The sequence below is a fragment of the Etheostoma spectabile genome, chromosome 10 (assembly GCF_008692095.1).
Source record: "Etheostoma spectabile isolate EspeVRDwgs_2016 chromosome 10, UIUC_Espe_1.0, whole genome shotgun sequence".
Classification (NCBI taxonomy): domain Eukaryota; kingdom Metazoa; phylum Chordata; class Actinopteri; order Perciformes; family Percidae; genus Etheostoma; species Etheostoma spectabile.
In genome coordinates, this window is record NC_045742.1 from 20,782,399 (window position 1) to 20,808,292 (window position 25,894).

General features: G+C 41.0%; 1 protein-coding gene across 2 annotated transcripts in view; it reads right to left on the reverse strand.

Moving 5' to 3' along the window:
• Positions 1 to 18,535, reverse strand: part of LOC116696624 (neuroligin-3) — a 132,148-nt gene extending 113,613 nt beyond the window's left edge. The window contains exon 1 of one of the 2 annotated variants that reach the window (XM_032527711.1): positions 18,183 to 18,535. The gene's annotated coding sequence lies outside the window, so the exon portion shown is untranslated. The remainder of the gene's footprint in view (positions 1 to 18,182) is intronic. The other variant, XM_032527712.1, reaches the window with a different exon arrangement.
• Positions 18,536 to 25,894: the final 7,359 nt, after the last annotated feature.

Here is a 25,894-nt window from a genome sequence, read left to right on the forward strand (position 1 = left end):
GCGATTGTAATGTCCCTTCCATCCACAGCCCACCCCATTACAGAATTTAAAACACAAACATAAGTATGCTCATAAACCATTCAAAAGCCGGGCCTTTGAAGAGCTGATCATCCTGAGGACAACACTTAGCTATGCACCATTTCAAAAAGCAGCGAAGCCTTGCACTGAGTGCATGTAATTCACCACTTTCATCCACTGCATTGTGAATTATGTTTCAGCAGACGAAGATTAAAAATTCAGATCAACTTGTCCAAAAGAATGTGAATTCATTTCGTTCCTTTTTTTATTTTTTAACAAGAAAATGAAAGCCTTGTGCATTTGTGTGCTTATGTGTGTGTGCCAGCATGTACAGTATGGGCTGTAAGTATGCTGAGAAAATGAATCTTTCCTTGGCCTATTAAGCTAAATAAGGGCTTTAATTTAAGGTAAGTAGGCTGCAGTTCCCTGGGAAAAATGAAAGATCAACTTTATCATTTGGTTTGAATGGGCTCCACAGAATAATACACATACCAAGCAGAGACATGACCCATAAAATGAATGAGCTATTAATGCATTAGGTGCCTTAGCATTTGCAGAAGGTTTCGTAATTGAAACCCCAGAGATTTTTCCCCAAAACGGAAAATATGGCCCCTTAAATTGGGTAATTTGATGAAACTCAAAGTATCCCCGTGTTGCTTTTTCCCCTTTTGGGGGTGTGCTTTTAAAAAGTGGGTACTTTTAAAAACTGTCCCCAGAGTTAACTTCAAACGAGTCCTTTAAATTTTGGGTTTTATTAAAACAAATGAGCTAAAAAGGGGTTTGAGGGAAAAAAACTGTAATGAAGGGAGCAAAAAACCCAAAAATTATTTGAGTTTTTTTTCAAAGACCCCAACTAACCGGGGGTTTCCCTTTAGATTATTAAATGCCCAAAGCACAGGGTGACTGAGGGTATTTACAGGGAAATGCGTGGGGGTTGCAGAAAGTGAGAGGTGCCCAAACTGTATTGTTGTGTAAACAAGCAGGATTTCTGAATACACGTCTTAAACACCACAGCACTGAAACGGCTCTTGTCAAGTCTTTAATGACATCCACCTTAACACAGAAAATGGCAAATTTCAATCTTAGTATTACTTGATCTCAGTGCTGCATTTGACACGTCGCCACGACATACTACTAGACCGATTGGAAAACTGCGTTGGCCTTTCTGGCCAGTACTAACTGGTTTGAATCCTACCTAAAGAATAGGGATTACTTTGTGTCTATAGGTAATTATGCATCTGAGCGTACAAATATGACGTGCGAGTTCCGCAAGGCTCCATTCTGGGGCCCTTTCTGTTTAACATCTACATGCTTCCACTGGCTCAGATTATGGAGAAAAACAAAAAGTTACCATAGTATGCGGACGACACACAAATTTACATAACCTTATCGCCAGGGGACTATAGTCCAATACAAAAACTGACTAAGTGCATCGAACAATTAACGGCTGGATGTGCCAGAACTTTCTGAAATTAAATGAAGGAAAAACTGAGGTGGTTGTTTTTGGAGCAAGAGAGGAACGATTAAAAGTCTGCGCTCAGCTTCAAACAACAATGTTAAAACACAGACAAAGCCAGAAATCTTGGTGTAGTCATGGACTCAGACCTGAACTTTAACAGCCACATTAAGACAATTACAAAGTCAGCCTACTATCACCTTAAGAATATATAAAGGGGTTAAAGGACTTATGTGTCAACAGGATTTGGAAAAACTTGTCCATGCCTTTATCTTCAGTAGACTTGACTACTGTAACGGGGTCTTTACAGGTCTCCCTAAAAAATCAATCAGACAGCTGCAGCTGATTCAGACGCTGCTGCTCGAGTCCTCACTAAGACCAAGAGACTGGTCACATCACTCCAGTTTGAAGTCTTTACACTGGCTTCCTGTGTCTCAAAGAATTGATTTCAAAGTACTCTGCTAGTTTATAAATCACTTAACGGTTTAGGTCCAAAATATATTGCTGATCTGCACTACACTATGAACCACCCAGACCTCTCAGGTCATCTGGGACAGGTCTGCTTTCTGTCCCCAGAGTCAGAACTAAACAGGGTGAAGCAGCTTCAGTTTCTATGCTCCTCATATCTGGAATAAACTCCCAGAAACCTGTAGATCCGCTGCTACTCTCAGTTCTTTTAAATCAAGGCTGAAGACCTTTCTATTTGATGCTGCCTTTCTTTAAATGACTAATCATTTCTTTAAATTTCTTATGCTGCACTGTAAATTTTATTCTTGTGTTTTATGTTTCTCTTTGTTTTTAACTGTCTATTCATGTGTTTTACCGGTTTTTAATGCTTGTGATTTTTAACTGTTTTTACTTGTGTTTTATCTGTTTAACTGATTTTGTGTAAAGCACTTTGAATTGCCTTGTTGCTGAAATGTGCTATACAAATAAAGCTGCCTTGCCTTGCCTTGCCTTAAAGCCGGGATATACACGAGTGAGTTTGACACAGCAAAACCCTCAGCGTCTATTTTCTTACATAGAAAAAAGGCATAATGGATTCATGAACATTAAGGTGTGGGCCCTATTTACAGAGGGAGCAAAGGGTTACTGCAGCCTAATGACAACAGATTAAATGAGGCCTGTCCACTGTGCATGATGCCTGGAGTTTCATGGGAGCATAATTAATTTTCAAAAGCGACCCAACAGTGATGTGCTTTTAAGTAAAGGTCAACAGTAAACAGCAAAGTGAGCCACACTTGATTGCTATGTATATCACAACATCAAAAAAGATGCTGCTGCACTAATGAGGGGGTGACCTTCATCTTCAGGATAAACAAAGACCAAACAAGCACATGCCGTGCCACATGGCCTCTATCAGCCATTAATAAGAGGTGTTTAAGAAATAAATAGCACTTTAATATCCAGAAGGACTATTTGGCGTACACTATTTGACATTTAGGAGACATATTTGCTTTGAAATGTAATCCGTTCTCAAACACGGGATATTGTATAACATCAGAAAGCCTGAATACAGATCTAGGACTGCTAATAAGAAACATAATAAAAATATAATCCTGACTGCTTTCATTTTAATAATAAGTCATCTAAATTTAAATAATAATATGACAATCGGAAATGTAAATGTGTTTTTGAGCATTTACTTAAGTCATCACATTACAGGCTTATTCAGAGCAACAGCCAGGTGGATTTAGAGGAGACGTGGAGGGATTAGTGCGGTGATATCAATCACCACAGTTATCCAGCAGCATCACAGCCCCCCCCCCCCCCCCCCATTGATCCCAGGCTGCAGGGCTGGAGCTAAAGGCTAGGTTGTCCCTTCAGGGAATCCTTAAGCTTTGGAAAATAGATACATTCATCTCAAAATTTGAGGATAGAGTTAGATTTATCCCATAGACCGTTATTAACGGTCTATGATTTATCCTTACTTTTCGACTTAGATTGTGGTGTCCAGATATTTGAGTGTTCAAGATAAGATAAACAGGCAGCATTTTTGTTGCAGTTAGGTAAGAAAACAAACAAACACCACAACAATGTCCTGTAGGTAAAGAAAGCAGCTGTTTTTCCTCCAGTGACTGTTCCAGTTTAGAGATGCAGCCTGTGCTCATTGCATGTTCACATTAATATTCTAGATATTATTAGTAAGACCGGAGACTCCAGATGATGATGAGCTCCGAGGGACATTTTAAATGACAGTGCCTTTTCTTGAAGGGAGAGAGTAAACAACAGAGGCGACCAATGTTGTCTTGTTACTAATACTCATCTACATTCATGTAACTGAGGGGCAAGGCCAAGAAGACAGGATGTGACTTTTCAAATATAAAAGGGGGTGGGATTGGTTGGGTGAGTGGGTGAGACAGAGACATGCCTCAATATCATACATGGAGGGAACACTGTCCCCTGACAACAGTCCTTTCGGCTCGCCCTGGCAGATATGTCTACTCTCCATTCACTATTTCTAATCCTGTCTGAAAGCCTATCTTGAATGTCAGGCTTCTTCCTAAATTGGCTCGTGTTCTTAGTGATTGATTAAAGTACTGTAACCCAGCTTTATCAGACCGCCCTGAACTCTGTATTTCTGCCAAATCTATTAGGTAATGCATCTTTTGTTATTGCATCGGTTTCTTTTTTTTTTTCTGCTCCTGTCTTTGGGAAACACACAGATCCTTTCACTATGATACAGAATACTGAGTCGAACCTGGCACTGTGATAGCACAGCAGCCTACAGATCAAACAGGAGAGCAGCCTTAAGCTCAAAACAGTTTGTGACAAATTTGGCATCCTAATGCAATACAGTATTATTCAGTGAAATTGGCTTAAATTTATCACAAGAGTCCAAAAACAGTATGCACAGGGATATACTTAAAACACATTTCCTAATCCCCATTTCTCCTATTCTAGCTTTTGTCTGGTGCCTTGGTGGTACCAGCAATGCTTCTACTGTATGTCCCATGACATTGAGCTAACACTATGGCTATAATTCATGAGTTCTAATGCTGTAATATCCCCCATGCCAATGCACAAAGAGGAGCGGTTGCCCTGATATTACTGCTGACGCCTGAGTCCTAGACGTTGCACTTAGAGTGTCTCCTGCAGGACATTATTCAAACACACACAGGCAGTACAAAGTCCATGAGACAAGAGTAGGCCACTACAGTGCAACACACACACACACACCCTCAAACACTGCGGCTCACTGATGGTACTCAAGGTTATACAGCAAGGCGCCACACATCCAGGACGTCACCACTGTTTAAGCATTCGTGACATCGTATAATATGTACTGAATATACTAGCGATGTAACGATACATCGATCTGGATCGATTTATCTCTTCAATCCTCAACGATCCAGATATTGCCACTGGGCCTTTATTTTGAAATTTCCACTTTATATTTATTATTTTTTATTAAAAAAAGTAGTTTGTTTTTAATTGAATTGTCTGGAAGAACTTAGCAATGAAATTGTCAAGCCATATTTTAGTTGTTTTTTTTGTAAATATACTGTACAGTATATAAATGTAACTGTGTTAAGTGGGCTTATATATCATTGCAGGCCCCTGAATTAAACCAAATCGAAATCGTATCGTGGTAGACTTTGTGATATCAGTAAATGTTGAAACGTCCTAAGAATATTGTATTGTGATAAAATGTGTGATTTACACCCCTGGTAGATACACTACTGTATGGTAAACTACAGCACTGAATTTAGTGGGATGAAAATACACAGTACAGACACTCTGCATACAAAAGTCTGGGCGTGAATTAAAATCCCATTTGTGTACTTTAAACAGAGTAGAAGAACACATTAATGACTGCACACTTAGAAGTAGGCCATGTCCAAACACTGCAGGCAATTTGGCCTCGGGTTGTCTGCACTTCCTCAAAAACTGCACACACTGTGAGCTACTGTATCTCTCTTCCTATTCTGGGCCTACTTTGCAGCAAAAGAGCCCAGAACAATGACAACACATACTGTAGACACAGTATACCATATGTACTCGTACTTCTCGTGATTATGCATCCAGACTTACACATGGTGCAAAATTTCTGAATAAATTTTGCTCTGACGAAACAACTTCTCTTATTTGCCTCGTTTCAAGATTCCTCGTAATGTTTCTGTCGGTGGAGCGACTGTAAACATCCTCCCTGCTCCATGTTTCATTAGCAACCTAAGGGGGGAAATAAGGGTTTTCCTCGAACATCTGGATGTTAGCTACCTTGAGTAAAAAGTCATATCAGATCAGATCCCACTACATCAAATGTAACTTGAGGGCACATTATTTATTCATTTAGCTGCTGACATCCAAACCATGCCCTAAACGGTGACACTTTGAAAAAGTATTCCGCTGTGCCTGAACTGTGCCGATACCAGTGCAACTAGCAGGGGCTCGCAGGGGGAAGAGACTTTTATGTTCCTTTTACCAGGCATGGAGGCAGATGAGACGGAACAACAAGGCCATTGTTGTTTTCTAGCTGAAGAGCCTTGGAGCTTCTGAGAGAAGCAAACACAACAATGAAAGTGCCTCCATGCCTGCTGTAAAATTTCATGTGACTACAAGGCCTTACCGCATTTTTTATACTCACTAAAAGCAAAGCCCCCAAAGCCACAATGGCATGTCAACTAGTACCAATATTTACCCCTGTGGTGAACAGAAAGCCTGGCTATCATAAATACTGGTCTGTGTAGGTGTGTCTCAGATCCAGTTTATGTGTGTGTGTGTGGGGGTGATTTGTATTATCCTTTTCATGTTTTATGAGTTGGCAGTGAAAAAGTGGTGAGATAAATCAGTTGAAATTTTTCACTCAAGAGGAATAGAATCCGGCTATTTATTCAAAGCTTGTATGTCTGTGCGGTAGAAGCAAACTGCAACGCTTTAAGTTTCCAGGAACAACAGCATTTGTTAATGCGACAAATTATCTTTTTCTCTATCTTTATCTACAAAAGTATCTGTATACACACCCTCGGGGTAAACTAAAGAGGGTCATGATGGCGAAGACTCCAGAGGTAAGCGTCTGCAACTTGGTATGCAGACATTCTTCGTGAAGGAAATCCATATGTGATGGATACAAAGAAAAGGTTTTCCGTGGAAGAGGAGAGCCGACTCTGTGCAGGATTAAGTGCTTTAGATCTAATGATGAGAAAGCGTCTGTTTTTATTTGTTTTCAAACAGGTATTTTGCTCTTGATGGAATAGCGGTTGTGTTCTGTCTCTGGAGGGTACAAATGCTCATCAAAGACGTGGCTTTATCAAACAATCTATAAACTTGTAATGCCACATAGCAAAAGATACTCGCTAGACAAGTTCAGAGAGAGCAAAAATCAATGGGAGACAATTTATCCCAATTTACAATGTGATTATAGTACATAACATTTAATATCATACACTTTTGATGTTTGATTCTGAACCATTAAGGGACAGCTCATGTTTTGGGAAGTTAGCCCCTCCAGCTCAGAATTCCTTGGTGGGATTCTCGCTCTTCCTATCAATATCTGCGGCCATGGCTGCCAGAAGATTTGGAAGCTCTGGATGCCCGGGGCTGTAAATCTGGGCCAGGGGTTGTGTGGGATGCTCAGATAAATGGGCCGGGCTTTGTTTTATTGCAACACTGCTTGTCTTAACTTTCTGTGTCTACCAGGGATTTAGAAAATGTGCTACTGTCCTTGGGCCTCTCTCTGCAACAGCGGCTCTGAGTCGGTTTGAGTCAGCCCTGGCGCCCCAAGATTACATAAATATCCTCTATGAACCATTCCCCACTATATCCATGCTCTACTCTATTGCCCGCTTTTTATCTTTAGCAGCGTTGTGTTTTTGCGTGGGTATAGGGTGCAAGTCGCAGATTAAAAGGGAAAGCGAGGATCTTCATTTTAACCCAGTTCGACAAGTCCTTTCAGACTGTGCCGAACAATTAAACACAAACAGTAAACATTTCCTAAATGGAGGATATTCTGCTCTCAAGTCCTCTGCTCTAAACCTTTGCTAATGGATTTGACTAAAAAAAGACCTTTACATGGGATGCAGTTGTTTGTCATTCGTGTGCAGCAAAGCATCAACATGATGAAAAGTGGGCCAACGATACATAAAGAAAGCACAATTACCCCCCAGGAAATATGTCACGTTTCCGACATCTCTTGATAAGGTTTCCTCATTCATAGTTCCCAATGTCTTCCTTCCAAAAGCACAGTGGGAAACAAAGGCAAAGAATATGGCTTATTAGGTCAGCTCTGAATTCCTTTTTACCCACTGATCATGGATCCGCTGGGTAAATCACATGGGTATCATTAGAATCAACCCTGAGGAGTCTTTGGATGCAGCGTGTAAGTGTGCATGCTGGATAATGTCTTTCCATTTGGTATTTTTTCTACAGCCAATCAAGTAAAATTATGTGTGGCAGTTTGACAGTCTTGTTGTAATATACTTTACAGTGCTGATGCATTTTGCGCTGTAAAATAGACGATAGCGCTTCCTTCCAATAATTTATTTCAGATGTAGATTTGGGAGATATCTTGGTCATACAAATCAAGAAGAAGGTTTGGAATTGTTATTCTTCAGCAGCAACAGCAAATAACTCCATTCGACATCCCATTAGTTAACATATTACTTGGTGCCAGGCTACCAAAAAGCTTCAACAATAAATGCTTATTGTCGCTGTTTGCTTTGGAGTTGGGGCTTCTGTAGAATTTTAAATGCATGCATGCAATGTGTGTGAAGCAGGTTTGGATAGAAAGAGAATATGATTAAAGAGAATAAGAGATGAGAATGCCAGTAAATTCTGGGGTGTCATAAAAGCTTGAATCATTTAGTCATCTTCAATATGGCAGTGAGATCTGCCTCAATCAAAACATCTTCCCATTAAAGAGGGAGCGCTGAATAAAATTCGGAATCATTTGTATTCTCCTTGTTTGTGTATGGCTGTAAAAAAAAAAAATGGATGGTGAAGCTGTAGTTGTCCATTGCATGAATAAAACAAACTTGGCAGATTTTTGTTTGACTGGCTTTCTCCAGCCCAGAGCTCACTTGTCAAACGGCTTATCCAGGCTTACTTTTCTCCTACCTAACCATTTTCCTCTTGTTTTCTTTCAATCTCTACTCTTCCTTCTGTCCTTGCTCTTATCCTCTCTGATCCCCGCTCCATTCCTGCTACTCTCAGAGAACCATTTCTATCTAACAGTATCATTTCACTCTTTAGCTTCAGGACTCAACTGCCCACAACTATTATGTCATTCAACACCTGTACTTAAACCCGGCCTAAATTCACAGCGTGCGCAGCTGAAAGGACCTTTGAGAGAAACTACAACTCTAGAGTGGTTTCTCGTCCCAACTCTGCCTTCCTATTGTGGTGACTCAAGACACAAAACAAATATCACTTTGCAGGATTCCCAAAAAGATATAGCAAGTTGTATTTAAAATGCCTTTTATTTAAAAGTACTTTCAGCCCATGGAAATACAGTACTTGAATAATCACTGTTCAAATTGCATCCCACATAGTAAGAGCATTCTACAAATAATATGCGATTATGGATTTTGATCGCATAACTTGTGCAGTTTAACAAAAAACCTCAAATCTGTGCTACTTAAAGGATCAGAAAAAATGCCTAGAGGAACCCTCTAGTCTTATGTGTTCACCCACATCATCAAACTCTTCAGAAACAAAACTTTCTAAAGATTAAAAACCAACAAGAACCTCATCAAAATCACAAGCGCTCATCCCCACTTTCTCGCTCAAACCATTGTCATAGTGACCTACAGCCACCAATTTATCAGAGCTGCTGTCTTGGGAGAGTAAGCCACAAGGCTATTTCTGTAGTGACCCAGATTTTCAGGTGAATCTGGATTCGTATCGCTGTAATGAACTACAGCACCTTAAAGACAACATATTAGGTCAAATTAACTTTTTTGAGCATGGGTTTTAAAGCTTGACATGTATACGCTCACATGTTTAAAGTAATAAGTGAGCTAAATGTGCCATTATTTAGGCTCTTAGAGCCATGCAACGTGTGCATCTTGCCTTTAAAACACAATCAATGCCAGAAAAAAAACCTCCCCAGTCTAATTTCCTTTCTTGGTAATTTTGTTAGATTAATAGCAAGCCAATTTCCTGGAGCCTGTTCTTACACAGAGTGATGGCATGATTATGGTATCAGTGGAAGAACGCTATAATTGTGGAGGATGGCTCCTTTTGGGAGGAATATGGGCACAGATGGGCCCTGAGTTTGATGGAGGCATTTCTCTGTCCTCAAAAGGCATCGGGAAGCATTGCCAAGCTGGCAAGATATTAATAGACAACAGGAGCAGGAGCAGGTCTACATGTAAGCACCAAAATAAACCAATCCCAAAGCAGGTACTATTAAGGTAGATGGTTTACCCTGTCATAAAGGCACATTAAAAAAAAGCTTCCACATTGTAAAACACAGTTCTATTAAAAGACTCTGATTAGATTTGGATGCTTACTATTCACTGATCCATATATTGCTTTACTCACGGGTCTCTATTAAGTTTACTGGAGACTACAACTACCACAGGACACATTTAGGCATTCATTATAGGGCTAACACACAGGCATCCACTCACACTCACATTCACACCTGCCGGCATTCAGAGTCTCCAGTCAGTCTATTTTGCATGTATGTCGAATGTGGCAGGAAATGTGAACATCAGTAAAGCTAGAGACATAGCTACTACTGAGGACACCGATGTCCTACCTATTGGGTAGGAATAGTTACTTAGTTACATTCTCCAATTACACATACATTACATATGATTTTTTTAGGGCTGATTAGGCACTATTTTTTTGAGTTAATATACTGAAAAATGATAAATTGAAAAGCTAAGTTAGTATTTCTCCACCAATTGTACCCCTGGCGTTAGGAAGAAGGTATTAAAACAACATTGAAAGAGATGACAATACTCAAATGAACAAATAAAATGCAGAAGAAAAAAAAAATTTGCAGTGGAGGAATTTGGACTTATTGCCCCAGTATTTCAAAAATCTTTGGCTATGGCCCTGTATGTAAAAAAAAAACTAATCCACAAAGGGAGAAACCAATGACCCGTTGGCTGACAGACATTGCGATCCTGTGCTTTACATTTATGATACACACCATATTTTTATTTGTTCCCCAGGATCCTCCGTAGCTAAAATAGTGAGATGGGAAAATAAAACCTAAATAGGCAATATCTCAGTCAGCCAGAGCTTTCAACAACTCACATTTGTGCCTAATGCCTTCTCTGTGTACTGTCACAAATACAAGGGAAAAGTGTGGTGGAGAGTCTGCCTTAAAGAAGATTTATAAAAAAAAAAAAAAGGATAGAAATAAACGCTTATACATTATTTACAATTTGCCTTGAGAAATAATAAAAAATAAAGCAGCATGACACTAGACTCAATGTCAGCACTGATTTGGCTAAATCCAGATATAATCAAAACTCTTCCATATTTGTTTGCCCTTGTTTATTGGCGTGTGTGTGTGTGTGTGTGTGTGTGTGTGTATGTGTGTGTGTGTGTGTGAGAGAGAGAGAGAAAGACACAGGCTAGAAAAGAGAAAGAAAAAAGTGTCTATACAAAATAGTATAAAGAAACTTTAATTCAACTCTACTTGTGGCGCATGGGTCCTTGAAATGGCCAAATAGTTTCAGAGGAGAGAGAGTGTGTGTGCGTGTATTAGGTTTAACTACATTTGTGGGGACCAAAAACCGGGAATACAGTAAACTTATGGGGTCCTGACAGCTTTGTGGGGACAAAATGCTGGTCCTCACAACGTTAAAGGGCTGTTTGAGGAATAAGACTTGGTTTTAGGAGTAGGGTTAGAGTTAGGTTATGGTTAGGGTGAGGGTTAGGCATTTAGGTTTGATGGTTAAGGTTAGGGTAAGGGGCTAGGGAATGCATTATGTCAATGACTGGTCCCCACAAAGATAGTGAGACACACTTGTGTGTGCGTGTGTGTGTGTGTGTGTGTGTGTGTGTGTGTGTGAGTGTGTGTGTTTTTGAGAGAGTAAGGAAGGCTCTCTATTAATCTCTTGCATTACTGCAGTCATTTCCACTCTCTTTATCACCAGCAGAATGTGCTCTGTGAGATTTTAAATATTTAAATCTGTAATCTGTCAGCATTATGAGGTTAACACACACATGCAACACTGGTGTCCTATCTGTCACCATGTTTTCCACTTCAGTTGGCCACACATGCATCACCAGGACCTGACACGGCCTTTTTGTATAGCTCTTGCTGAAAGAGTTTGTGGCTGGTGTTTGTAAATTCTCAACAGTTGTACAGGCATGCCTTCTGGACCCCAGAGAAAAATTAAGGGAAATGTGGGCAGCTGAAAAAAAGAAAAAACCATGCGTGAGGAAGCCTCTAATTGTTCCCCCAGTGTATGTGACCCAGTGACTCTGGAGGAGTTCTTCCTTGTTCTTTTACTATGGGTAAACCAGCATTAATTAATGATTTGGTGGCACAGACCTTTACCCAACATGGTCTTATGAGTTGGCCTAAGTGTTTTTTTCAGTTTAGTGCGCAATGCATTAGAGCCTTACTAATACACCCTCTTTCCCCTTTCTTACATTATTTTCCTAAAACTGTGAATTAAAAACCCAAAATGAATAAATTGAATGGGATTACAGACAGTGACCCATATATGAATATTAGGTTGATGGAAGACACTCCAACGTAGGCCATTTAGCCAGCTCCATGTCATGTCTTCATACGACAAGCTTTTACTAAGCTCCTTAAGAGCCTGCCCCCGGGGGATCTATGGTAGGCTGGAGGTACTGACTCAGGCCTTATCTTCACTAATTTAACCCATGAATTAGACAGGCCCTCACTTTGGTGTCCTGCCAGCCCCACACAATCCTCAATCCATGTTAAGAAAATGAGAAGAGAAAGGGCTTAGCGATTGCTTGGTTGGATAAGAAGCTGTGGAACTGATGGGGGGAAAATGCACACTCTGCCACATCCACTTTACCTGGACAGTAACGTTCATCCCATGGATTAAAAAGTGTTTTTTTGTTATCCCCTGTCACTTGCCTGTCTATTCTCAGGGTGGATTAAGAATAAAATGCAATTTGAATCATATGGATTAAGGTGAACCTTTTGAAAACAAACGGGCTGGACTTCACCCCTGTCAGCTACAAAGTAAGGACAGAATGACAAAATTCAAATGAGCTGGCAAGCGCGGCTGTGGACTTTTAGAGGACACAAAGTGCAGCAGGACCACAGAAATCTATACATTAATCTGAACGATAGTTGTCATATCGTACCGTATGTGCAAGTGGAAAGAAAATAACATCACAGAACACTTAATCACAGTCTGCAAATAAGTGTGACACTTTGACAAAGTAAAATCAATGCAATGCAAACAAACTTGCATACACTGCTTCAGTGGATTGATTCCAGAATGCCACAGTTGAAAAGGTCATTCATGTGGTTTGCATGTTCCACATGAATAAACTGAGCTTCATCTAGGGCTGTACGATAGGGAGAAAATCAGATATCACAATATTCTTGACCAAAAACCCAAATATTGATATTGCGGCGACATTCTAGGGTTGACAATTGGTTCTTTAACAAAAAAGCTTCACAGTTACATTTTAGATAAATAATCATCTGTAATGGGGACATAATGTCTAGGTGGGGAAAAGGCAAATAATACAACAGCTAGAACAGTCTGGTAAGTTCAGAAGATGGCATCACTTTACTGTAACGCAGCCTTTAAAACCAGGAAAAGACACCACTTGTGCCATATTGTGATATTACAATTTCCAAAATATAAGACGATATCTAGTCTCACATCACGATATCAATATAATATTGATATGTTGTCCAGCCCTAGCTTCATCCCATACTAAGCTTATGTACTTTAGGTGTAAAGTACAGCTTTGCATCCGAGAGCCTCTCTTCTTATCATGGCTGCCTCTCTTAATGTGATGCATTTTTAAAAAGTCTCCTTTAAAAGAGGAAAACAATCGAAAATAGCTCCCCACTGCTGCTGCATCTTCGGTTCCCTGATTTCAACTCAGCAGGCTTTGTCCTCTGTCTGTGTATTATTGAGTGTACATTTTCTAATTAATAAATAATAAACAGATCACTTCTGGCAGACAGTGAGTGGAGACATACTGTGTGACATCTGCTTTGTAGTTAGAATGGCGATGTCCAAAATAATCTTGTTTACTAAGCAGACATTGGTCTTTGGCAAGAAAACCTGTTAGTCAGGGGAGATGTTTTTGGGCCATGAACAATGTAAAATCTCTGTTAAACACGTTATGTGCAGTAGACTTGAGGCGTATCTTTGTGCCTCAGGCCAAAACCATTTTGTTAGTCAAACAAAGACTCTTTCATCTTTTCACAGCTTTAACAAATACGTCTTATTAATTTTTAAACCAAAATATGACACAAGTGTATCTAGTGAACTGTCACTCGCTATGGGTAATATTTAAAGAAAAAAAACAATCAGGGTGTTTTTCAGTAATTCTGTCACAAAAGGTGTGATTTAACGATGTTGAAAGCACATCCTCCTATATAAATATGAATAGACAGGTTCATCCTTTTTCATTAGTCACTGTACATCTGTACAATGCGTGTGGAAAGCTAGAAGGAGCTCAGTTGACACACAGGGAGGGAGATGTGACAAAAAGATCATATCACGATTGTATTTTAGGCAGGTTCACAATCCACAAACTTATCTTGAAAGTTACTGAACAGTACAGAAACCACAAGTTGTCAAACGACCAATAACCAATACCAGAGTGCTTAGTGGTGGCAACGTCTGGGGGTGTTCAAGCTGTAATCCTCGCTCGTCCCCGACTCTGCCTGCTTAAAGGAGAGATGGGGAGTTTGTTGCCTTTGGGGAGATTTTTATATAGCAGCAGAAACACTGGAGCCTAAAGGGCCGTCCACACCAAGAATGATAACTATAATCATAACTATAATGATGTGAGCATCCACACTGTTAAGCGATAACGTTCTACAAACAGCGGCGCCAAGCACGCACTGCACGCTCCAGCTGATAATACATCACAGCAGATGTTGCAACGTACGATTACAGGAACGCCTGTAGTAATATCCTACATATATTTGTGAATTTGGGTACATTTTATGAACCAAAAAAGTCCCTGGGGCGCCGACACCACCGCGTTCTCAAGGAAACAGTGAGCACGGTGCTGGAGAGAGCCAGGGGTGAGAGTGTGTGTGTGTGGGGGGGGTGTCAGATCTGTGCACAGGAACAAAAACACAGACAGTATGGCGATAGTGTCTCCCGTCTCCAGTGCCTCCTTCCGCCGTGCCATGCTGTAAACTCAGATGGATTTTTATTGGCTGTCAGTGTGTCTATCGTTCATCAAATCGCTCTGAAAGTGATCCCAATGATATCGATCTCCACCGCCGTTGTCGTTATGGTTATGGTGTGGGCTCCACCATCCACTTGAGTTAACGGCATGTAAAGTTAGTCATCGTTCTTGCTGTGGACGGCCCTTTAGAGTTGCAACTGATTGAATGTACACGGTAGCACAATACTAACAATATATCTGGAAAGGCAGATATCATGGAGACATTTTAATAGTTCACGACCTACTATCGTCATATCACACACCCCCAGTTGACACGTCGGGATACACAGTTTGACTTGGGTTTAAAGTACAGCCCCAACAGGTTTCAGAGCTCTATGCTCTAACACTGTTGTTCAGACTAGTTAAAAACCTTAAGGACTTTGAATCCTTTACATTTTAAGTAATAATAACAACCAACTTCTTTCAGTAAATGAACCTCTTCTCGTGCACCAACAGAATAGATAGTTTAAAGCAGAGTTCCAATACCAGTATCGGAAATGCCTCCCTTACTGCCTAAAATGCTGGTATCGGCATCGGCGAGTATGCAAGTCTTCGTGCAGTACGATCCAATACCACAGATATTAGCCCTGAAAAAAAATAATTCTCAGTAGTTCTTTTTGGAATATGACTGACTGTTCTAAGGCATTTATTCCTTGCATGTATCTGGTCATGTTTCACAAAGGGTTAACCTAAACCAGGCCATACATAATGATACCACATCCATACATGGTATATATGTACATATAGTATATATATAACGCACTGGTATTGAAAAACTAGTATCAGGACATGTCTAGTTTATAAGAAGTCTGCTTTGTAAGATATTTGTGTGTGTCTTTAAGAGCGTCAGCCATCAGGACCAATGTCATTGTGTATCTTGTTTGTTTAGCAGTGTAGTGACGACTAATATACATCAAAAAGTTCTCCACAACTACTTGTTTCTTTTCCTGTGCATGACATTGCGATGCAGTGGAAGCAGTGCTAGAACAATGACAGGCTTTTACTCGGCTGTGGGATAGGCAGCGATAGGACATATTTCAGAAGGTCAGAGGTATCCATTTGGGAAATTATTCAGCTCCTGCTCCTGCTGCTCCAAGACAACACATCAAACACAATGAAGAATATTAGAAAACAAAAATAACCTTCCGCAGCCTTTCTCATATGTGCAACAACCCACCTCTGCATATACACAGAGGAGCACGCGCGCCCGCACACCTCCCCGTCCACGGGGCTGGATGTGAGAGCAATAACGGGAGCACGCGGAAAGAGGAGCTGAAGGCTAAAGAACAAGAGGCCTCTCGGGCCAATGAGCGGCTCATCCATATTAAGTCAGGCCAAGACGTACTCAGGTGTATTCACTTTAGGTCAGGACGAAGCCTTGCTGACCTTTTCAGCAGACAGGAGAGTCTCATGGAGCTTTTCTTGAGCAGTCCTGAGACTCACAGGGTAAACAATAGACTCAATGTTGCACTTTGAAATGCTTAGCAAGTGCACAAGTCAGTGATCGGCGAGCACATCTCAACGGCGCACAGACCTTCAAGTTCAAGCTACATCCAGCTAATGAACACATTGAGGAAGCAGCGTTCTTGGTGAACACACATCTTTGTTTTTAGCTGACGTGATTGCTGCGAGCCAAAATCATTTTAGAAAAAGAAAATGATTGGAGAATGGATATTAACACAGCAAGAAACTTGATAAATGGCACTCTGCTGGACTGGAATAAAAACTCTAAAGGGCCAGAGAGAGGATTCACCAGCAGCCGCAGCAGCAGCAGCATAATCCTTCACATGATGAAGACACACATACAATATAAATGAACGCAATTTGGCTGAAAATCCAAATCCAAAGAGTGCTAATCAAATTTCATAGGGTGGTCTTTAAATGCAACGTAAAATAGGAATTCTACGCGTTTGTGCTATTATCACCCATTAAGGGCTGCTTTCATCAATAGTGCGGTTTGCATGCCAAATAAAATTCTGGATCCTTTCCTAAATGCTTGGTTTCAGGGACACACTGCTTATCCAACCTATCGCCGTGACAACTCTTGCTGGACATTTTCACTACCATCTTTCCTTTTTGGGATTCAGCTCTCACTGTTAATTATTCTCTCTACCATTGTGACACTATTTATCTTTAAGCGTCTGCCATGCGTCCAGGAATTTCGAGATAGTAAGACAGTAGACACACGGGGCCTTCAGGATCATCACACGCTTTGAATTCCCACTCTAGTCTTGCACAAGCAGTTTGTGCATGTGGTTTTCTACCGCTGTCACTGGGATTGCAGAGATGGGAAAGTGAGGTTGTTTACTACAAGAATTTTTGCAGAGTCATGGAAAAGGTCAGAAGATCAATGAAGAAAACAGGTAGATGTACAGTATACGATAGGAGAATGAATTTCAGTGATAATTAGCTGTGAAAATAATACACAGAAGCACCAAATTAATACAAGATCAATTAAATAGCACCCTTGACATGAAATATCCTTAATTGACCAGGAAAACTCCCAATGAACCTTAAGCAGCATAATTAAGCATCCAAATGGAGCGAGTTTTATTCATCCAGTAACATCCAAAATAATCCGTTCATGTGTAAAAAGTAAAAAAAAAAAAGAAAATTAGAAAAATGGGGATCCCATATGCTTGTGACAGATCATCCTGCTCCACAACAGATGGACATAGCTTGCTACAAATTGGTGCCAGATCCCATTGGCATTATAAAAACAAAATCTTTGATCTTATGTCATCTTGGGAGATTTGATTCATTAATTCTTCTGTTTAATTTCCGTTCAACTTCAGAGCTTGCAATTTCATTTGCTAGAGCAAGTCACCGGGCTATTTCATTTGCGTTCAAGGGAAAGCAATGAGAGAGAAAGAAAGAGAGAGAGAGAGAGAGAGAGAGAGAGAGAGAGAGAGAGAGAGAGAGAGAGGGGAGAGAGGAGAAAGAGAGACAGAGACAGAGAGAGAGAGAGACAGAGAGCCTGCGCGTCACTGCTCCACGCACAAGATGTATTTATGCCCAAGTAACAAGTGCCCTGAACAATTACGAAATGATTTATTTTCTGCAGGTTACATATGGCACCGTGGGTAAAACAAACAAACAGACAACCAATTACCAAGCGGCCACATTCCTGCCTCTAACGAGACCCGGGGTAGTCCGTTCAAGTCACAAAAAAAAAATCCAAATGCGTTTTGGAAGTATACGTGCTTCGTGGGTGTACTGCGCTGCGTCGATGGAGCATCACAAACATTTACCACTCTTTATCTTTACAGAAAAGAATACAAGTCGTATAATTTGAGTGCGAGTAGCCCGATGTGCACGTCTCCCCTGCATCCCCACTAGAACTCACTCACCACGCACACAGCTCATCAACTATCGTGAAATGACTCACCTGCCTTGTCGAGACGTAAATCCCTCCATGCCTTGGTTTTCTGAAAATAGAAAGCCGGGGCAATGTTTCACTGTTTCGGGGTCTTCACTTGCAGTCGCGTATACTCCAAATATCCGTATATTGTGCGCACTGCTTAGGTTTTTCGGGAATGACCTTCCTGTGAAGCGGTACCGTCTCTCATCATCCTCACTCCGCTCTCATGTTAATGCTTTTCTTCCATGCTATGTGTTTTTTTTCTTTTCTTTTCTTTTTCTTCAGCGGAAAGCTCTCCTCCTAGTCCTGGTGCGTTTTGATGCTTTTGCATGGACTCTTCGGCTCAACACGAGCTTCGCGGGAGCGCGCGGCGCGATCCCGGCTGAATATTCGGGAGCGCCGTTTGGAGATGGAGAGGAGAGTTACTAGGTAACCTAGGGCGCACACATTATACATGAAAAGGAGCCGAGCGAAGATGTATGCCTCCCAACTCTGCTCTGCCCTTCTGCTCTGCCGTTTTTGACAGGTCATCAAACCCCCCCCCCCCCACGCACACACACATCTCTCATTGTCTCTCACAAATATAATATCGTCCTATTAAAAGGCATCATTCTTCCTCGGGGAGCTTGGTCCTCGGGACAATTTTAAATTGCGTTATCTAGGAATTTTAAAATAAATAAATAAATAATAATACATTCTACAAAAATACTACATCGACAAACTGTTAAGAGCAGGGTCTTTTATGAGGCTGGATAAAAGTAATAAATGCAGAGGCGATGCAAAGTTCCTTAAATGCTGAATGGGCTGGTTAGAAGACTCGTTTTTTTCGCAGGGATGTGGTTGATGTTGCATTTCTCACTTAATAAATTATCTCAAGGCTATTAAAGCTCTTTGTAAACCTTTATTTGATTTCCACGGTTGTGATTGCAAGCAAATAAAGTAATGGAAAGAAAGCTAAGTGCCGGTGTGACATGACCATTAACAATCAACTCTTCTTCAAATAAGCCTATTAAAAAAAAAAAGTTTACTTATAGGCTATTACAAAAAGATTACACATGCATGTTTGTGAGGGACAATCAGGGGTTTTAAACATTTGATGAAATGATTATATTTAAGCCTAATAAGAGGGCTTTCACTTAACCACACTTTTCATATGGGTGTAATTAGTGCGGTTACCTGTGTGCATTCTGAGAGACTCAAACAGGTGCAGAGCTTCATTCACCAGGCTTTGTAAATGTCCCCATTAAACCTTATCCACAGCTTACCTTACGCTGTTATAATCACAGCTGAAGCTGCATAATGAAATTGTTTTAATGCAAACTATAGCAAACCAGGGGAAACAGGCCAGCCGATGCAACACATAGGCTCAGAGTGGGGGAGACGATAGATGGCGTCCATCACATGCACTGATCACACCTCCAGCCCGTCAGGTTATCAGGGGAAAGCAATAAGAGACGCATGGGAGCGAGGGAGGAACAAAGGCCCAGAGAGACAACGCTGCAGGAGTTTGGCGTTCAGTATGGCTATTGGCTGGAAAAGGACTGACCTCTTGCTCTGCTTCAAACCCTCCCTGAACAACGCTGCCTCAAGACCCCGGATGGGAAGAAAATTAAAGTTTGTTCCACTACCCTTTTCCTGAGCTAAGGTATTAAAGAACACTTTAGCCAACTGTCTCTGAGTCACCTATTTTCATTGTGAATCTGGCTTTCAAGTCCCCTGGGTCACTACAAAACCGATCCTAAATGCTTGTGAATGTGGATTTACAGTGTCAGTGGAATGCTATGTTATGACTCTACGTGATTGAAGAGCCACGGTAGCCTTATGATACTACGGAACAGTTTATCCCTCCACATAAGTCTGTTCCCTCTGACATTTTTTTTAAATCTAGGTTGAACACCCATCTCTTCTCCTTGGCCTTCAAATCCAATTGAGATTAACACTGATCACCAGTGCTTTGTCTTCCTACGTCGCTCCTCTATTGTCTTGTGTCCTTATGTTTCTTTTTGTGTTCATCTGTTTACTGAAGTTGTGCAGCACTTTGGCAAAACAGTCGTTTTAAAATGTCCTCTATAAAGTTGACACCACTTTCGCTGTGAATTTGAATAGCAGCCTTTTTAAATGTCTATTGTTAAGACGTTCTTTATCAAGATCAAGTGAAAATGAAGGTCTTTGTGATACTGCATTCGAGGAGAGTTTAAATGCAAATAACATTGCTTTAAAGAAATACCACAGTAAATAAGGAATAATAAGGGACTGGTTGAGGTCTAAACCGAGGTAATTTAATGCAGCTATAAAAACTAGCATATATGCTGTATGACTGTGCATAGCACTGTGTAAAGTCTACTTAACTTCAATGTTAACTAGAGCTACAACTGAAGAGCAAGGGATTTATGCTACAGCTGACACTCCATCCATCCATCCATCCATCCATCTTCATCCGCTTATCCGGTATCGGGTTGCGGGGGCACAGCTCCAGTAGGGGACCCCAAACTTCCCTTTCCCGAGCCACATTAACCAGCTCCGACTGGGGGATCCCGAGGCGTTCCCAGGCCAGGTTGGAGATATAATCTTTCCACCTAGTCCTGGGTCTTCCCCGAGGCCTCCTCCCAGCTGGACGTGCCTGGAACACCTCCCTAGGGAGGCGCCCTGGAGGCATCCTTACCAGATGCCCGAACCACCTCAACTGGCTCCTTTCCACGCGAAGGAGCAGCGGCTCTACTCCGAGCTCCTCTCGGATGACTGAGCTTCTCACCCTATCTCTAAGGCAGACGCCAGCCACCCTCCTGAGGAAACCCATTTCGGCCGCTTGTACCCTAGATCTCGTTCTTTCGGTCATGACCCAGCCTTCATGAACATAGGTGAGGGTAGGAACGAAAAGTGCCCGGTAGATCGAGAGCTTTGCCTTCTGGCTTAGCTCTCTTTTCGTCACAACGGTGCAATAAACGGAATGTAATACCGCACCCGCTGCTCCGATTCTCCGACCAATCTCACGCTCCATAGTCCCCTCACTCGCGAACAAAACCCCAAGGTACTTAAACTCCTTCACTTGGGGTAAGGACTCACTCCCTACCTGAAGAAAGCACTCCATCGGTTTCCGGCTGCGAACCGATCCAGTGAGTGCTGAAGGTCACAGACCGATGACGCCATCAGGACCAAATCATCTGCAAAAAGCAGCAATGAGATCCTGAGCCCACCAAACTGCAACCCCTCCCCGCCCCGACTACGCCTCGATATCCTGTCCATAAATATTATAAACAGGATTGGTGACAAAGCGCAGCCCTGGCGGAGGCCAACCCTCACCTGGAACGAGTCCGACTTATTGCCGAGAACCCGGACACAGCTCTCGCTTTGGTCATACAGAGATTGGATGGCCCTGAGAAGGAACCCCCTCACCCCATACTCCCGCAGCACCTCCCACAATTTCTCCCGGGGGACCCGGTCATACGCCTTCTCCAGATCCACAAAACACATGTAGACTGGTTGGGCATACTCCCAGGCCCCCTCCAAGATCCTTGCGAGAGTGAAGATCTGGTCCGTTGTTCCACGGCCAGGACGGAATCCACATTGTTCCTCTTCAATCCGAGGTTCAACAGCTAACACTCACACATAGAAAATAAATCAAAGGAGGCTGAGACACTGATTCAAACCTGAATGCAATGCGGCCATAAGACATCTTTTAGTAAGAGGCTCAATGAACTTGCTAGCTAGATATTTTGTATATTCATAATAAGCCAAACTTTGTCCGAAAGCTGCAAGACAATCGGTAAAATCACACACAAACAATACAAACAGTGCAAGAGGATCTAAAATTGGTGTTTAATGCCTACTGTTGCGGGGCACAGCGGCAGCAGATGGGGTGTGTGCAGTTTTACAGGTGGGAACAGGGCGAGTCACTCATACTCACAAAGTCCATTTCTCTTTCAAGGAGAGTGTCAGCTCAGTTGCAAACAGATGAATGTTGTGCCTGAGGTGACGGGATTGGTTTGGTCAAAAGCATACTGGAGAATAATAGTAAGTTTGTGCAGCATTACAACATCAAAATGCAGGCTTAAAACACGGAATGACGTTAATTGTATTTTTTTCTAATTCATTTGCCCACGTGGTAAAGTAATCAGTGGGAAAATACCACCTTCAACATTTATTAAGAAAACAGTCACATCTGAGGATCAGAAAACTTAAGTGGAATGCGGGAAGAGGGATTTATAAGGAAAGAAAATAATTAGCCTGCTAAATAAAGTCTAATCAATCATTACTGCACACAAAACCCACAAGGGTCAAATATTTTAACAGAGTGAACTGACCACTTTTTAGGGTGCAATACTGAGCATATCTGAAAATGATTTAGTCTCTTAGTTGATTGATGTGAAACTGCTCCTACCTTTGGTATTTTTACACCACAAAACAGGGATACAATATCAGGAAAGTGATTTGGTTTGCTATAGAAGAACTCCATATTTGGATATGATATATGATAATTTATTCATTATGGACAATGGCCATTCATGAACAATAAAAATGCAAATGAGGTGGTTACCGGAAGACCTAAATGTCAAATATATTCAGTTGTCTGTGGTCAGATGTTAAAAAGTTAAAAAGGATGGCAACTCTAGTTGTGGAGCATAAAGGTACATAGCACAGACTATACAGAAGAGTAGGAAAACAGAGCACCACAAAAAATAAATAAATAAATGAAACTGTCAAATACTGTACAGTCAAGATTAAGGGAGGAAATGTCAAGATGCAAGAAGGGGAAGATGAACAAACAAGACAGGCCAGCAGGCTGAGAGAGTCAGCAGAACAGTGAAGAAGATACCTGACATCCGGATGACCATGACTGTATATATTAAATAATAAACTAATAAGAATAATTTCAGCTGCACTGTAAAGGGGAAAGAAAAAAACAAAACCATTTACACGCTCTGCAACAGCTTTCCTCCCTACTCTCTACTTCTGTATATTCCTTTGAACTATTATTGCTGTTCTGTTTTAATGTGCTTAGCTTTACCCAGCTGAGTCATATTATTTCTCCAGCTGCTGAAACAACAATGTTTTCACAAAAGGATCAATAATTCAACAATAATGCTACAGTAATGCTACATGTGATTGCTACCCTCCCCAATGTTTTTCATGAAACTGGCTGTTAGTGTCATAATGTCTGGCTTAATGAAGCCAGGTAACTGAAAAGAGTTAAGTCTGGTTAAGTTGAACCCAAAGGGAAAACAGAAGTGAAGTGGACATCTAGTGGGGAAACCCAGAAATGACAAGAGAAAAACCCACCGTGGTATTTGTAATCAACAAAAACATTTTCTACTTTATTACTGCCCATCATTAAGGCAACAGTGGGCCTAACACATGTTTTATAGTAAGAGTGGGCCTGTTGATCTGACATTTACTACATCCCTGATGAATTATCATGGGAAGCAAAGTGATTCTCATGCTGTATTTTACAATGTGCAGTGCTCCAGGCTTCTTGTCACTTTAATGTGAATGCAGTGCCTTCATCCATAAACGAGTCCTGAGGGAATTATAAAGTTTTTCTAGAGAACCGACTGGATAGAAAGCAGGCTTTTCCTATATGTTGGTCTCTGTTCTACCTCACCTAAGATAACTGGCCAGGCAGCTTAGACTACCATGGAGATCAACCCCATTTAAAAGAGATATCTTTCGTGACACCAAAATAAAATGTTAGATTAACCCCAAAAACTGATCTCAGTTTATGAGACTGCTTTCTGGTTGATCTCCTCGTCTGCTTGATGTCAGACTATTTTACCCACTCTGTTCATTTATTTGGTCCTAGAATCAGTGTTAGGGTTACAACCACACTTGCTTCCTTTTACAGCATAAGCCTGTGGGCAGTTTATGCAGAGTTTGGCCTGTTAATATAGCAACAGTGTTTTGTTTCAAGCTTGGCCTTGGCTTTGAGTAACACTTTTTTCTCTTCAACATCTCTCTGCCTCAGTGTCTCTCTGTGCTCAATTGTTAATAGAAATATGCTTTGTCTTGATAGGACTCGTAACAGAATCAACTCTCATGCACAGCAATTTCAATGTGGAAAAACGATAGGTTAATAAATGGCACACAGGAACTGTACCCTCTGGTGGGTATGTGGTTTCTATTCCATGAAACTCCTTTTCCCCCAGAAGCTCGTAATTTATTTCAGCTTGTACTGTAATAAAATCATTCAAATCAATTTCTTTTGTGAAATGATTAATATGTTTGATAAGCAGGCCCAAAATGAGCAGGATAATGCAGCTTTAAATGGCCAGTGATCGCAGACAAAGCTGTTCTTTGGTCAGGTGCTCTCAAAGGACTTTGGCAAATGTGTTCTCAAAAATACAATCATATATTTTGGATCCCCCAAAGACGAAGAGAGGCTCTGTGTATGGATGAAAGTGCCGTGGAGAGGCAGGAGTCTGGAAGGTGAAGTTGGAAGTTGAAGCCTATAATTTAGCGCCTTGTTTTGTACACATATAGAGAGAAGCCAAAAATAACCAAGTAACAGTCATACTCAAAAACAAACAAAAAAGACTGGCATGGACAGTGCAGACAGACCCTGTGGGGCGCATTGTCAGAGACAGGGCTAGGTGGCACAGCTAACTTAGAACAGACAGCTAACAGATGCTGCTGGGTAAAAAAAGGAATGGATTTCATATATAGTATTTATGGCAGAATGTGCAACCCACCCCATAGAACTCTGGGTCAACTACTTTTATTGATGTTATAACTGTATAAGGCAGTTGCACAATATATTAAATGTTATATACAGTGCCTACAAAACATATTCACCCACCCTGGAAGTCTCATTTTATTATATTATAATATTGAATCCAAAGGGATTTCATGTGTCGTTGCTTGATGTGTGAGGTGTTCCAGAGACAGCCAAGGGCTCACCATTTACTTTGAATGTTGTGACTTCTAAACCCATTGGCTGCACCAGTGATTATTTAGGTGTGGCCTATACTTATGCAGACATGCGTTTTGTTTTTAATATTTAATTCTCAAACACACACACACACACACAGTGTACTACATAATGTACTCTTTTCTTTAATCAGGACTAGACCTGCACAATTCAGGGAAAAAAATGAATCATGATTTTTTTTTTTTTTTGCTTAGAATTGATATCACAATTCTCTGCTACAATTTTTTCTCTTGAAGTGTAATGTTTATTGCACACATGAACCATGACAAAACAAAAACAAATTGGCAGTATCAAAGTAATTTTTTCAGGCACCTATAGCACATTGCACATCACCACAAGCCTGTAAACGTAGAGAATGGATATCATTGTAGCGCTTGGGATTTTATACAATCTATATTTAAAACTCACAGAAGAAAGTAGCGTTTGTGATGCAGTTGGCTTATAAAATTAAATGAAAACCAAAGTCCTTTAAAAAAAAAAAAATTGTTGTTTTGTTTGAAAATTGTAGGGCACCAGGATAGCTCAGTTAGTAGAGCGGGCACCCATATAAAAGGTTTACTCTACGCAGCGGGCCCGGGTTAGACTGCTGCGTGTCATGCCCCCTCTCTCTCCGCTTTCATGTCTTCTGCTGTCCTTTAAAATAAAGGCTGAAAATGACTCAAAAGATTGTTTAAAAAAAAAAAAAAAAAAATTGTGAACAGGGTGAATCAAGATTGTGTTTTTATAACGATTAATCGTGCAGGCATTATCAGGGGCAACGGTTATGCAACATACTTTAAGCACATCACATTGAAGAAAGATGAATTATTAAGGTGTT